The 16,263-nt window shown below is 42.0% G+C and overlaps 1 pseudogene; it reads right to left on the bottom strand.

Annotated features, from left to right (window-relative positions):
- Positions 1-9,965: 9,965 nt before the first annotated feature.
- Positions 9,966-10,632, bottom strand: LOC125087040 (ATP synthase F(0) complex subunit C2, mitochondrial-like; annotated as a pseudogene).
- Positions 10,633-16,263: the final 5,631 nt, after the last annotated feature.

The raw sequence follows: 16,263 nt of genomic DNA, 5'->3' as shown, positions 1-16,263 counted from the left end.
GCTCTTGCTTTCAGCTCAGGTTATGATCTCAGGGTCGTGGGGCTGAGTCCCATGTCGGGCTCTGCACTCAGCAGGGAGTGTGCTTGAGATTCTCTCTCCCTCTGCCCCTTACCCTGCTCATGCTCTCTCTTTCTCTCTCAAATAAATAAATCTTTATAAACGAATGAATGAATGAATGTGGGGCACCTGGCTGGCTTTGAAGGTAGGGCATTTGACTCTTGATCTCAGGGTGGTGAGTTCAACCCCCACATTGGGTGTACAGATCACTTTAAAAAATATTTAAAAAGGAATGAATGAGGGGCACCTGGGTGGCTCAGTTGGTTAAGCTTCTAGTTTGGCTCAGGTCAAGATCCCAGGATTCTGGGATTGAGCCTTGCTTCGGGCTCCCTGCTCAGCAGGAAGCCTGCTTTCCTTCTCCTTCAGGCCCTTGCCCCTGTTTGTGTTCTCTCTTTCTCTCTCTCTCAAATAAGTAAATAAAATCTTTTAAAAAATGAGTGAATGAATAAATGTTAATCTTGGGTGTAATAACGATATTGTGGTTATATTAACAAAGTCTGTTAGTGATACTGTGCAATACAAAGTAATGGTCCCCCAATGATGTCCACATCTTAATCCCTAGAACCTCTGAATATGTTACTTTACATGGCACAAGGGATTTTTGCAGTTGTGAAAAAGGATCTTGACATGGGAAGACTATTCTGGATTACCTGGTAGTTCCAATGCAGTCACAAATGTCTTTGTAAGAGGGATGAGGACAAGTCAGAGTCAGAAAAGGAAATATGACAATGGAACCAGAGGTTCCAATGAGGTGCCTTAAAGATGGAAGAAGAATGGCACCAGGTGGTGGGTATTGTAGAGGGCACGGATTGCATGGAGCACTGGGTGTGGTGCAAAAATAATGAATACTGTTATGCTGAAAAAAATAAAAAAATTAAAAAAAAAAAAAAAGATGGAAGAAGAAGCAATAAGCCGAATAAGGCAAGATGACTCTAGAAGTTGAAAATGTCAAGGATATAGATTTACTGCTAGAGGCACCAGAAGGAACACAGCCATGATGACACCTGGATTTAGGACTTCTTTATCCCCCAGAACTGTAAGATAATATATTTGTGTTGCTTTAAGTCACAAAATCTGTTGTAATTTCTTACAGTAGTAATAGGAAAACATTACAAGTATCTTCATGAATACAGCCTTTGGTTCAACTGAATTATTTTTAGCAACGATTTTCAGGAGTAGGATTACTGGGTCATGGCTATCACATTTGAATATTTTGCTTTCCAAAGGGTGTTTATCCATTGTCCGCACTGCCAACAGAGTAAGCTGAAAAGCAAGAAACACCATTCTGTTTTTTCTTTTCATCATTACACTAAAAAAATAATAATTTAGTAAATTTAAAAGTACATCTTGGGACACCTAGCTATCTCAGTCCATAGAACATGTGACTCTTGATCTTGGGGTTGTGAGTTCAAGCCCCACATTAGGTGTAGAGATTCCTTAAAAAAAAAAAAATCTTAGGGTTGCCTGAGTGGCTCAGTTGGTTAGATGTCTGACTCTTGACTTCATCTCAGGTCATGATCTCAGAGTCATGAAGACGAACCCTGCATTGGGCTTCACACTCAGTGTAGAATCTGCTTGTCCCTTTCCCTCCCCCTCTCACCTTCTACCTACTCTCACAAACGCTCTTTCTCTCTCAAATAAACAAATTAATTAAAAATTTAAAAACAAATCAAATCAAATCTTAAAAAATGGTTAAGACGGCTCAACTGCAATAAAAAATTTTAATAAAAAATTAGACAAATTTCAAAAAAAAATTAAACGAAGTTCTAAAAACAAAAAAGATTAAGATGATAAATTTGTTGTGTATTTTACCATAGTTAAAATTTTTTTTTAAATTTATTTTATTTGACAGATAGAGATCACAAGTAGGCAGAGAGGCAGGCAGAGAGAGAGAGAGAGGAGGAAGCAGGCTCCCTGCTGAGCAGAGAGCCCGATGTGGGGCTCGATCCCAGGACCCTGGGATCATGACCTGAGCTGAAGACAGAGGCTCCAACCCACTGAGCCACCCAGGCATCCCCATAGTTAAAATTTTTTAAAAACATTTTATTTATCTGTTTGACAGAGCGAGAGAGGACAAGCAGAGAGAGTAGTAGAGGGAGAAGGAGAGGCAGGCTCCCCACTGAGCAGGGAGCCTGATGCGGAGCTTCATCCCAGGACCCTGGGACCATGACCTGAGCTGAAGGCAGATGCCCAATCATCTGAGCCAACCAGGCACCCTTACCATAGTTAAAATTTTTTAAAATTTTAATTTAAAAATTAATTTTTCAAAAAGTATATCTCAGGTACTTTATTTGTATATTTTTATTACCAGTGAGAATGAATAGATTTCCATTTACTTACCCTTTGAATTTTCTCATGTATGAATTAGCAGGTTATACCCTTTTTTTTGGGTTATACCCTTCTCTTATTTTACTTATTGGATTTACTACTTATTTTTTTAATTTTTAAATTATTTATTTATTTATATTTTGGATTTACTATTTAAAGATTGATTTATTTAAGAGGGAGAGAGAGAGTTTAAGCTTTGGGGGGAGGGCCAGAGGGAGAGGGAAGGATGGTCTCCTAAGCCAGCTCCATGTTGAGCACTGAGCCCCATGCAGGGCTTGATCCCATAACCCTGAAATCACAACCTGAGCTAAAACCTAGAGTCGGACATGTGACTACCTGTGCCAGGATTTACTATTTATTCAAATAGTCAAGTCTTACTTTCAATGCTAAAAAACCTTCTTCCAGAGATCGGAAGATCTTTGATCTTATTTTATACTGGTATTTCTGTAAGTTGATTCTTTTTAAATATTTTATTTAATTATTTGACAGAGAGCACAAGCGGAGGGAGAAGTACATAGAGGGAGAGGGAGAAGACCCAATGTGGGGCTCTATGTGGGGCTCAATCCCAGGACCCTGGGATCATGATGCGAGCTGAAGGCAGATGCTTAAGGACTGAGCCACCCAGGTGCCCACTTTACTTCATTAAATTTGAAAACTAACTGACAAGTAGCATAAAGCATAGACCTAACATCTCTCTAATTTAGTATTGTCCTCAAGCCACTTGTTAGATAATCTTCCCTTCTTCCTAAGTCATCGAAACTTGAGAGCTTTGTAACTGATGGTTTGATGGTTTGTTGGTTTTTGTTTTAAGATTTTATTTATTTGAAAGGGAAAGTTAGGGAGAAAGAGAAGGAGCAGGGAGAGGAGCAGAGGGAGAAGCAGACTCCCTGCTGAGCGGGGAACCTGATACAGGGCTCTATCCCAGGACCCTGGGATCATGACCTGAGTCGAAGGCAGTTAACGGACTGAGCCTGGAAGTGATGTTTTACTAGTGATTTGGAGAAGAGCAGAATCTTGTTTGGAATCAGCCATAGAAGTAGAAGGAAGCGGATGTGGTGGATTGCTCATGTGCCCAAGCCTCTCCTTGGCGCTTGACAGGAGGACTGGAGAGAGATGGTGGGATGGAGAAGAGGGGCCAGGGGAGCCATCTGTACTCCCATCTTTTGGCACAATATAAATGTGGGTATTTTCCTGTGGGCCAAATGGACAAGACAGTAACTTGCTGGGCTGAACCCACTTGCCTATAACCTACCAAGGGGGGAAGCACTTCAGAACCCTCCCAACAAATTTACACAGGGGTCCCCAAGCAAGCTAGTCACTGGCAGGCTGCCATATATATATATAATTAAGGAGATGTTATCCCCTGCAATTTAAATATGAGTCCATATTAGAAGTTCTATTAATATAATTAACCATATTTACTCATTAAAGAAAAATAATTCATAAAAATAGAGCCCAAAAAGCATCCAGTAAAAAGTCAACACCCTTAAAAATATATATTCCTTAATCTCTACACCCAACGTGAGGCTCGAACTCACAACCCCAAGCTCAAGAGCCACAGGCTCTACTGATTGAGCCAGCCAGGTGCCCCAACACTCAATTTTTTTTAAAAGATTTTATTTATTTATTTGACAGAGATCACAAGTAGGCAGAGAGGCAGACAGAGAGAGAGAGAGGAGGAAGCAGGCACCCTGCTAAGCAGAGAGCCCAATGTGGGGCTCGATCCCAGGACCCTGAGATCATGACCTGAGCCGAAGGCAGAGGTTTAAGCCACTGATCCACCCAGGCGCCCCAACACTCAATTTTTTAAACTCATTTTTTTTCTACATACACAGCTCATTTATTAGCACTGGTGCTGCCACATAATGATTTCCGGTGAAGATGCTGAGCTGCGTGGAGGTGGCAGAACGAGGTGAGGCTCAGATGGGTGAGTGGCAGGCTCCTGTTTCTTCCACTCGTTGTTGTCATCCCACTCGGCTGAGAAGCCCTGCATCGGGCTGACCTTCAGGACGAGCTTCCTCTTGGTGTGCTTGGCCACCCACTCCTCTTCAAAGGTGTGCGGGCACACCTAGTACTTCCCCCAAATCAGAATGAGAGCGGTGAAGTCCATGACGATGCCCACAACCATCTTGCCTTTGTTCATGCTCCTGTTCCTTTCAGCAAAGCTCTGGTGGAACTGGATGTGGTACAACTTAACTTTCTCACTGGTGGAGAGGCTGCTCCAGGGAACCTTATTCTCTTTCAAGGTCTTCTGGCTGGCTCAGTCGGTTAAGCGACATACTCTTGATCTCACCTCAGGTCTTGATCTCAGGGTCGTGAGTTCAAGAAAAAAAAACAAAACAAAAACAACAACTATTTCTCAGAAAATAATAGAAAATATTACTCTTAATGGGGAAATGTTAGACATTTCCATTAAAATGTGGAATTTAACAATAAAGGCCTATTTTGATCTCTTATTCGGTATTTCTCTGAAGCTCCATAGACACAGAGAAATGAGAAGTAAATAGGAGATATATATATATATATATATCTATATCTATAGATATATATATATATATAAATATATTGTAAAGGTAGAGACAAAAGGCAGTGCTCTCTGGAAAGCCAAGCCAGTTAACTGAAAAACTATTAGAATTGGAGCCACTGGGTTGCTCAGTTGGTTAAGTGACTGACTCTCGATTTTCGCTCAGGTCATGATCTCAGGGTTTTGAGATAGAGTCCCTACTGGGACCGTGCTCTGTGGGGAATCTGGTGGAGATTCTCTCTCCCTCTCCCTCTACCCCCCCACCCCACCCCGTGCTCTCTTTCTCTCTCTCAAATAAATAAATAAATAAATAGAAAACTGTAAGAATAAAGTCCAACAAGGCAGATGGATGTAAGGTAACTATTCAAAAATCCTTAATTCTCATATATATTAGCAGTGATGATCAGAAACAAAAAGCAGAAGGAAACCCCATTTATAATGTCAATAGCCTCCTAAGTACTTGGAAACAAAATTAACAGGAAATACATAAGATCTCTAGAGATCTGGGGCACCTGGGTGGCTCAATGGGTTAAAGCCTCTGCCTTTGGCTCCGGTCATGATCTCGGGGTCCTGGGATTGAGCCCCGCATCTGGCTCTCTGCTCAGCAGGGAGCCTGCTTCCTCCTCTCTCTCTCTCTGCCTGCCACTCTACCTACTTGTAATCTCTGTCTGTCAAATAAATAAATAAAAATCTTAAAAAAAAAATTTCTAGGAATCTAACTATACAAAATAATTAAGATCATACCAAAGAGACTTGAAGAAAATTAGAGAAATGTGTTCCTAAATGGGAAGATTTATTTTTTTAAAAGACTCCCAATTTTCCCCTAATCAATCAATAATCAATCTATAAATTCAGGGCAACTCGATCAAAATCAAAATGGATCTTGAGGGGCACCTGGGTGGCTCAGGCAGTTGGGCAGCTGCCTTCAGCTCAGGTCATGATCCCAGGGTCCTGGGATCCAGTCCAGCCTTGGGCTCCCTGCTCAGTGGGCAGCCTGCTTCTCCCTCTGCCTGCTGCTTCCCCTGCTTGTGTTCTCTCTGTCTCTGACAGATAAATAAATCTTTAAAACCCTGATTTTAACTTTCTTTTAATGCATTTTTTATTGTTTTCTAAGTATAATTGTATTTTTAACAATGCAATAATACTGAACATGTGATTTTATTTCTTGGCTTTTATACTTAATCACACATTGTGAGAATTTTTCATGTGTATCTAATACATCTATATTGTAAAGGTAATACTTATATTTTAAAAATTTAAACAAATTCATAAGATTTAAAATAAAATAATTAGCTTATTTTTACAAATAAAAACACAATGACAACTTAACAACACACAAAAACACTAAACTGCCAGCTCCTGGAGGCAATGACTCATCGTATTTTTTTATGCCCTATTTCCTTCTTGTAGTGCTTAGTGCACTACCATGTATGGATACTGTACTCAAGACAGGTCAAGTGAGGTCTTGTTTCCATTAAAGGAAATTTTTCAATAAAGTTGGGAGAGTCCTAAGTAAGGGTGTGATTTAATGACCTGGTGATTGTTTTAAGGAATTTTCAATGGAACAGGAAGTACTCACAGAAGCTGTGAGAAGAGCAGTACCAAACTGTGAGAGGCACCTCAATACGTCACCACGATTTTCTTTTTTTTTTTTTTAAGTAATCTCTCCACCCAACATGGTAATCAAACTCATGACCCTGAGATCAAAAGTCACAAGTCCTACGGACTGAGCCAGCCAGCGCCCTGTGCACCATGATTTTTTACATCTGTTTATAGCTCCAGATGCTATACTAAAAATGCTTCTGCTTTTTTATTCAACATAGTACTGGAAGTCCTAGCCATAGAAATCAAACAAGAAAAAAGAAAAAGAAATGAAAGGGCTCCCAATTGGTCAAGAAAAAATAAAACTTTCACTATATTTTTAACAGATGTAAACTACTTATTGACTGTTTGCCAGCAGATACTGTTAAATACATTATCTTGCAGCATATCACTTTCAAAGATTATTTATTTATTTATTTATTTTTAAGATTTCATTTTTTTATTTGTCAGAGAGAGAGTGTGTACAAGTGGGGGAGCAGCAGGCAGAGGGAAAAGCAGGCTCCCTGCTGGACAAGGAGCCCAATGTGAGACTTGATCCCAGGACCCTGAGATCATGACCTGAGCCGAAGGCAGACGCTTAACCAGTTGAGCCACTCAAGCAACCCAGCATATGACTTTCAAGTTAAAATGTCAAATGAAGGGGCGCCTGGGTGGCTCAGTGGGTTAAAACCTCTGCCTTTAGCTCAGGTCATGATCCCAGGGTCCTGGGATCGAGCCCCGCATCGGGTTCTCTGCTCGGTGGAGAGCCTGCCTCCCCCTCTCTCTCTGCCTGCCTCTCTGTCTACTTGTGATCTCTGTCTGTCAAATAAATAAATAAAATCTTTTAAAAAAAATGTCAAATGAACACCAGTGTTTACAGTTCTTTTAAGGAATGTTATGTAATGACACATTAAGGCATAAAGTCTTTTGGCTTCTAATTCTTAAAAGAATAAAAGCAGTAAAAGTGATGCAAAATCTTCAGTGTGAGATTATGACTAAGCTACATTTTACAAAAATATCATATAAAATGGCGATAATCCAGGGCATCTGGGTGGCTCAGTTGGTTAAGCATCTGCCTTCAGCTTGGGTCATGATCCCGGGGTCCTGGGATCAAGCCCCACTCTCCGGAGAGCCTGCTTCTCCCTCTCCCTCTGCTTGCCCCTCCCCCTGCTTGTGCACGCTTTCTCTCTCTCTCTCTGTCAAATAAATAAATAAACAAAATGAAATAAAATGGCAATAATCCCATTCAACATCCTGGATTAGATGCCTTTAAGGAAGGACTGATAATTTATACAATCAAACTTTAAAATTTACAGATAAAGACAGTTCAGTACTGCCACTAAGTAGTACATCTCTTAACCTACACAACTTTCAGGCCACAGCTTTGAAGATCTGAAGTATCAAGTTGGTTTGATGAATTAAACAGTTGGCAATCATGAACACATTTATTGCCTTGCCTCTTTCTTTCCTTTTTTCTTTTTTAAAAGATTTTATTTATTTATTTATTTCGAGAGAGAGCGAGTAAGAGAGAGCATGAGAGAGGAGAAGGTCAGAGGGAGAAGCAGACTGCCTGTGGAGCAGGGAGCCCAATGTGGGACTCGATTCCAGGACCCCAGGATCATGACCTGAGCCAAAAACAGTGGTGTAACCCACTGAGCCACCCAGGCGCCTTGTGCTCTATTCTTTTATCACAAAAAGGAAAAGAAATACTGCAGTAGAGGAAGATTATTCTGAATTTTAGCATTGCATTTTCTACTGTAGTTGCCTTTTCAATGAGGATGGCAATGGAAGAGATGAAGAATGGAGCTTAGACCAATTCCATGGTTTCTATGCCTCTCTGTGCAGTCATGTGTCCTATATTTAATGAGCTAGAATGATGAAACCAATTCTTGGTTTCAGCTCGGGTCATGGTTTCCGGATCGTGGGATCATGCTCCACTTTGGACTTTGTGTTCAGTGTGAAGAAGTCTGCTTGAGACTCTTTCCCTCTCCCTCTGCCCCTCCTCCCCACAAATAAATAAATAAATAAATAACTTTTTTAAAAAAACCTTTATTTACAGAAGACATGATACTATATATAGAAAATCCTAAAGACTCCAAGACACTAAGGACTACTAGAATTGATAGGTGAATTCAGTAAAGTCACAGGATACAAAATCAATGTACAGAAATCCATTGCAGGGCCACCTGGTTGGCTTAGTCATTAAGCGTCTGCCTTCCACTCAGGTCATGATCCCAGGGTCCAAGCCTGCTTCACCCTCTACCACTCCCCCTGCCTGATCTCTTCTCTTGATATCTCTTTCTCTGTCAAATAAATACATAAAATCTTTAAAAAAAATCCATTGCATTTCTACACGCTAATAATAAAGTAGTACAAAGAGAAATTAAGAAAAAAATTCCATGTATAATTGCACCAAAAATAATAAAATATCTAGGAATAAACTCAACCAAGGAGATGAAAAAACTATACTTTGGAAACTATAAAACGCTGATGAAACGAAGACAACACAAAGAAATGGAAAGACATTCCACATTCATAGATTGGAAAAACAAATATTGTTAAAATGTCTGTATTACCCAAAGCAATCTAGGGATTTAGTGCAATCCTTATCAAAATACCAACAGTATTTTTCACAGAACTAGAATAATCCTAGAATGAAATTTTTAAAATTTTAAAAAGATTTTATTAATTTATTTGACAGACAGAGATCAAAAGTAGGCAGAGAGGCAGGCAGAGAGAAAGAGAAAGGGAAGCAGGCTCCCTGCTGAGCAGGGAGCCCGATGGGGGGCTCGATCCCAGGACCCTCGGATCATGACCTGAGCCGAAGGCAGAGGCTTTAACCCACTGAGCCACCCAGGTGCCCCTGAAATTTTTAAAAATATTTTATTTATTAGAGAGAGAGAATACAAGCAGGGGGAGTGGCAGGTAGAGGCAAAAGCAGGCTCCCCCCTGAGCAGGGAGCCTCATGTGGAACTTGATCCCAGGACCCTGGGATCATGACCTGAGCTGAAGGCAGATGCTTAACTGACTGAGCCACCCAGGCATCTCAGAACTAGAATAATCCTAAAATTTGTATGGAACCACAAAAGACTCTAAAGAGCCAAAGCAGTCTTGAAAAAGAAAAACAAAGCTGTAGGTATCACAATCCCAGATTTCAAGACACCCTACAAAGCTGTAGTAATCAAAACAGTATGGTGGGGCATAAAAATAGACACATAGATCAATGGAACAGAATAGAGGGCCCAGTAATAAATCCACAATTATACGGTCATTTAATCTTTGACAAAGGAGGCAGGAATATACAATGGGAAAAAGACAGTCTTCTCAACAAATGGTGTCGGGGAAACCGGAGCAACGTGCGAAAGAATGAAACCGGATCACTTTCTTATACCACACACAAAAATAAATCCAAAAATGGGGGCACCCAACCGGCTTAGTCACAGCAGTGTGTGACTCTTGATCTTGGGGTGGTGAGTTTTTTTTTTTTTTTCTTATTAATACAGTATTTATTTGTCTTCCCTCTGTCAAACCCTGAGCCAACCACTTTCCCCAGGCTGCCTGGGAAGGTATAGGAAAAGGATTATACAGGGCAGACGAGACACGGGAGAAAGACCTATGGGAGGTGGAGACGGCTCCTTCACATGGCGAAGAGGATGAGAAAGGCCACCATCAGGCAAAAGAGCCCCATGGCCTCCGAGAGGGCAAAGCCCAGAATGGCGTAGGAGAAGAGCTGTTGCTTCAGAGAGGGATTCCTGGCATAACCAATGATGAGGCTCCCAAACACAGTCCCAATTCCAGCCCCAGAGCCAGCCACCCCTACTGTGGCAGCCCCAGCCCCAATGAACTTGGCTGCTGTATCGATGTCCCTTGAAATGGCACTGGTTTGGAGGCTTTGGCTAGGAATAAGTGAGGTCAGGGGACGTGGGGCTGACAAGATGCTGAGGCCCTTTATAAGGTGCCTCATCTGTCAGTGTCTTGGGTGGTTTTAGCACCACTGCAGACAGTGATCGGCTCAACAGCTGAGAGGTGCTCCTGACCAAGAACGGGGTGGAGACGAACTTTGCACAGGCGTACATTTTCAGGGAATGAGGGGCTGCGGCAGGAGAGCTGCTCCCAGGGCCGAGGAGACAGAGAGGGCCGGGGTTGTGAGTTTTAAGCCTGACATTGGGTATAGTGATTACTTAAATAAATAAAACTTGAAAAAAAAATCTAAAAATGAGGCACCTGGGTGTCTCAGTCGTTAACCTTCTGCCTTTGGCTCAGGTCATGATCCCAGGGTCCTGGGATCGAGCCCCGCATTGGGCTCCCTGCTCAGCGGGAGCCTGCTTCCCCCTCTCCCACCCTCCTCCCTCTGTTTCCTTTCTTGCTATCTCTTTGTCAAATAAATAAAATCTTTAAGAAAAAATGCCAGGGTGCCTGGGTGGCTCAGTGGGTTAAGCCTCTGCCTTCGGCTCAGGTCATGATCCGAGGGTCCTGGGATGGAGCCCCGCATCGGGCTCCCTGCTCAGCAGGGAGCCTGCTTCCCTCTCTCTTTCTCTCTGCCTGCCTCTCTGCCTACTTTTGATCTCTGTCTGTCAAATAAATAAATAAATCTTAAAAAAAAATCCATTGTGGATAAAGGAACTAAATGTGAGACCTAAAATTAGAAAAGTCCTAGTAAGAGAGCATACGTGGTAATTTATCTGACATCGGCCATAGCATCAATGTTCTAGATATGTCTACTGAAGTAAGGGAAATAAAAGCAAAAATAAACTATTGGGGTTATGTCAAAATGAAAAGCTCGTGCACAAGCACCAACCATCAAAATGAAAAAACAATCTACTGAATGGGAGAAGTTATTTGCAAATGACATATCCAATAAAGGCTTAGTATCCAAAATATATAAATAACTTATACAACCCAACACCAAAAAACCCCCCAAATAATCCAATTAAAAAATGGGCACAAGACATGAACAGACATTTCTCCAAAGAAGACAGATGGCCAACAGATACATGACAAGATGTTCAACATCACTCATCATAGAAATTCAGATCAAAACCACAATGAAATATCACCTCACAACTGTGAGAATGCCCAAAATCAAAAACACAAGAAACAACGAGTGTTGGCAAGGATGTGGAGAAAAAGGAACCCTCTTACACTTTTGGGACTGCAAACTGGTGCAGCCACTGTGAAAAACAGTATGGATCTTCCTCAAAAAACCTAAAATTAGAACTACCATGAAATCTAGTAATTCCAATACTAGGTATTTACCCAAAGAACATCAAAACACTAATTAAAAAAGATATATGCAGGGCACCTGTGTGCCTCAGTCGGTTACATGTCTGCCTTCGGTTCAGGTCATGATCCCAGTGTCCTGGGATTGAGTTCCGAATCAGGATTTCTGCTCAGTGGGGAGTCTGCTTCTTCCTCTCCCCCTCCCCCACTCCCTCATTCTCCTTTGCTCGCTCACACTCTCTTGCAAGAAATATATAAAATATTTTTAAATATTTTGTTTATTTAACAGAGATCACAAGTAGGCAGAGAGGCAGACGGGGGAGGGGAGAAGCAGTCTCCCTGCTGAGCAGAGAGCCCGATGTGGGGCTTGATCCCAGGACCCTGAGATTATGATCTGAGCTGAAGGCAAAGGGTTAACCCACTGAGCCACCCAGGTGCCCCAAAATATTTTTAAAGAAGATATATGCATACTTATTTTTTTTTAAATATTTATTTATTTGACAGACAAGAGATCACAAGTAGGCAGAAAGGCAGGCAGAGAGAGAGAGAGGAGGAAGCAGACTCCCTGCAGAGGCGAGAGCCCAATGTGGGGCTCGATCCCAGGACCCCGGGATCATGACCTGAGCTGAAGGCAGAGGCTTAACCCACTGATCCACCTAGGCGCCCCTGCACACTTATTTTTATTGCAACATTATTTGCAATACCCAAACTATGGAAGCAATCCAAGTGTCCACCAATAGATGAATGGACTAAGAAGATGTGGTACATATATACACAATAGAATATTATTTAGCCATAAAAAAGAATGAAATCTTGCCATTTGCAACAATATGAATGGATCTAGAGAATATAATGCAAAGTAAAATAAACAATTAGAGAAAGACAAATACCTTATGATCTCACTCATATCTGTAATTTAAGAAATAAAATAAGTGGGGGACCTGGGTGGCTCAGCGGGTTGAATCTCTGCCTTTGGCTCAGGTCATGATCTCAGGGTCCTGGGATCGAGCCCCGCATCAGCCTCTCTGCTTGGTGGGGAGCCTATTTCCCGCCCCCCTCTCTGCCTGCTGCTCTGCCTACTTGTGCTCTCTCTCTGTCAAATAAATAAATAAAATCTTAAAAAAAAAAAAAAGAAACGAAACAAGTAAGGGTGCCTGGATGGTTTAGTCAATTAAAGATCCGATTCTTGATTTTGGCTCGGGTCATGATCTCAGGGTCATGAGATGGAGTCTTGTATTGGGCTCCACGTTGCACGGTGAGCCATCTTAAGATTCTCTCTCTCCCTCTGCTTCTGACACACCCAGCCCCCCAACCCGATCATGTATGCAATCTCTCTCTCTCCTAAAAATAAAACAAAATGAGGGACCTGGGTGGCTCAGTTGGTTGGGCGACTGCCTTCGGCTCAGGTCATGATCCTGGAATCCTGGGATCGAGTCCTGCATCGGGCTCCCTGCTTGGCAGGGAGTCTGCTTCTCCCTCTGACCCTCTCCCTTCTCATGTTCTCTCTCTCTCTCAAGCGAATAAATGAAATCTTAAAAAAAAAAAAAAAACAAAACGAAAACTCCCTTTTTTTTTTCTTTTTTACATAGGCTCTTAAAAAAAAAAAAAACAACTCTGTGAGTTTTTTGAAACTCGCAGCCCTGAGACCAAGCCCTGAGCTGAGATCAAGAGCTGGATGGGTGGCTCCAAAACACTCTTCGCTGTAGAGAACAAACTGAGGGTTAGCAGAGGGGAGGTGGAAGGGGTGGACTAGGTGATGGGGATTATGGATTAACTTACCACAATGAGCACTGAGTAATGCATAGAGTTGTCGAATCACCATATTGCACACCAGAAAATAAGGTAATACTGTGTGTTAACTATATGGAGATTAAAAACATTTTTTAAAAGATTTTATTTATTTATTTGACAGAGACACAGTGAGAGTGGGAACAGAAGTAGGGGGAGTAGGGGAGGGAGAAGCAGGTCTCCTGCTGAGCAGAGAGCCTGATGCAATCCTTGATCCCAGAACCCCGGGATCATGACCTGAGCTGAAGGCAGATGCTTAACTGACTGAGCCACCCAGGCGCCCCGGGGGGGTATTAAAATTTTTAAAAATGTTTCTGTTTATATTTTTGTTGCCCTATCAATTATTTCTGTCCCTTGTGTTCTGTTTGTTGAGAGGACAGGCAGTACAGTCAGAGAATCAATCTCGGTTTAAGATTTCTTCCTTCTCAGCAGTTTCTTGGGAAGAGAGGCACCTTCAGACAGATCTCGGCCGGTCTCAGGAGACACTGTTCAGGAGAGAATACCAAGTGGTTGAAAGGAGGTCACCTCAAATCTCTGCATGTCCGTGGCAGCCCTGTCATCATCATGGCAGCAAAGCTGGCTTTGGAGGCTGAGGTACGCTTTATGAAAACATGGGCCAGCTTGGCCACCCGTGTTGGCCACTCATTTCTCTGAAATGACCACTCTCTACCTCGTCACTGTTATTCTTCTCAAGAGAACTCCATACTTACCGTTCCCACTTTCTTGCCTCCTTTGCGCTTCAGTCAAAGACATTCTGGCCTCCAACATCCCTTCAAAACTGCTCTTGAAGGTTGTTCGTGACCTAATTGCTATTTCCAATGGCTTTTCATCGTGGCTTATCTTGATGTCTCTGCAGAATTTAATATGGCTGACAACCTCCTAGTTTTTGAACTCTTCTCATTGGTTTTTAATTTTCATTTATTTTTATTTAGGTTTTGTTGTTGTTGTTGACAGAGAGAGGGGGAGAGAGAGAGAGAGAGAGAGAGAGCGAGCTCAAGGAGGGGGAGCAGCAGGCAGAGGGAGAGGGAGAAGCAGGCTCCCTGCTGCACAGGGAGCCCGATGTGGGGCTTGATCCCAGGACCCTGAGATCATGACCTGAGTCAAAGGCAGGTGCTTAACCTACTGAGCCACCCAGGCACCCCTCATTCATTTTTTATGACACTAACTTCTGATCCTCGCTCAGGCTTGAACCATAGAGACATTAATAAATGTAGCTAACCTTCATTGAGTATCAGGTTCTTTTCGTACAATCTCCCTTTCAAGTCTCATTTGTATGAGGAAAATATCATTTCCATTTTATAGATAAGAAAACAGAGGCTTAAAGAAGTTGAGTAATTTGCTTCCCTTGCACGGGTTATAGGAGCCACGGAACCCAAGGAGTCTGAGAACAGAACCCATGACCTTAATCGTTGTATTGTTTTTGATTGAGCTGGAAAGGATTTCTAGGGGTCAGCAAATTCAGCCACTTTACTTCATTTCCGGAGTGGGGGGGAGCCTTGGGATTTTGGTAGAGATTGCATCAAATCTGTAGTATTGTTGTCTTAGCAATCTTGAATCTTCCAGAGTACCTGGCTATTCATTTGAATTGTTTTGTACTGTCCATTCACTACTATACAAAAATACAACTGATTTTTTGTCTTAATACTTTATATTGAACTCTAATACATTGTCAGAAAAAAATCCAAGAACTGGGTAAATTAGAGATTCAGTGGGCGTCACACAAAGTGCCATTGTCATTCTCAGGAATTGAAAATGAGAAAGAAGCAGTCTTGAAGGTACAGACATTAAAAGAAACTAGAAAAATAGTTTGTTGTAGCTGTTAGTTTTTTTTTTTTTTTTTTTTTCATTATAAAAATAACATATGCGGGGCGCCTGGGTGGCTCAGTGGATTAAAGCCTCTGCCTTCTGCTCAGGTCATGATCCCAGGGTCCTGGGATGGAGCCCCACATCGGGCTCTCTGCTCAGTGGGGAGCCTGCTCCCCCCCCACCCCCGCCTACCTCTGTGGAAGTATATAAAAAATTAAAAATTTGGGGGCATTTGGCAAGCTCAGTTGGCAGGGCATGTGACTCTTGATCTCAGGTTTATAAGTTCAAGACCCATGTTGGCTGTGGAGCTTAAAAACAAAAATTTTTTAAATTAAAAAATTTGAAAGTTTCTAATTAAAAGTCATTAAAAAATACAACTGAATTTGTGTGTTGATTTTGTATCCTTCAACTTTACTGAGTTAGTTTAGGGTGGCTTAGTCATTAGGCGTCTGCCTTCAGCTCAGGTCATGATCCCAGGGTCCTGGGATTGAGCCCCGCATTGGGCTCCCTGCTAAGTGGGGAGCCTCCTTCTCCCTCTCCCACTCCCCCTGTTTGTGTTCCCTTTTTCACTATGTTTCTCTCTGTCAAATAAATAAATAAAATCTTAAAAAAAAAAAAAGTTCAAACAGGGATGGCTGGGTGGCTCAATTGGTTGAGTGTCTGTCTTCAACTCAGGTTATGATCCCAGAGTCCTAGGTTTGAGTTCCGCATTGGGCTGTTTTTTAAAAATATTTTATTTATTTATTTGTCAAAGAGAGAGAGAGAGCACAAGCAGGGGGAGCAGCAGGCAGAACAGGCAGAAGCAGGCTTTCTGCTGAGCAAGGAGCCCGATGTGGGACTCAATTCCAGGACTCTGGGATCATGACCTGAGCCGAAGGCAGCCGCTTAACTGACTGAGCCAACCAGGCGTCCCAGTTTTTTGGTTTTTAAAATATTTTATTTATTTATTTATTTATTTA

Source organism: Lutra lutra, chromosome 16 (assembly GCF_902655055.1).
Source record: "Lutra lutra chromosome 16, mLutLut1.2, whole genome shotgun sequence".
NCBI lineage: Eukaryota > Metazoa > Chordata > Mammalia > Carnivora > Mustelidae > Lutra > Lutra lutra.
This window is presented reverse-complemented; position numbering and strand designations above follow the sequence as displayed.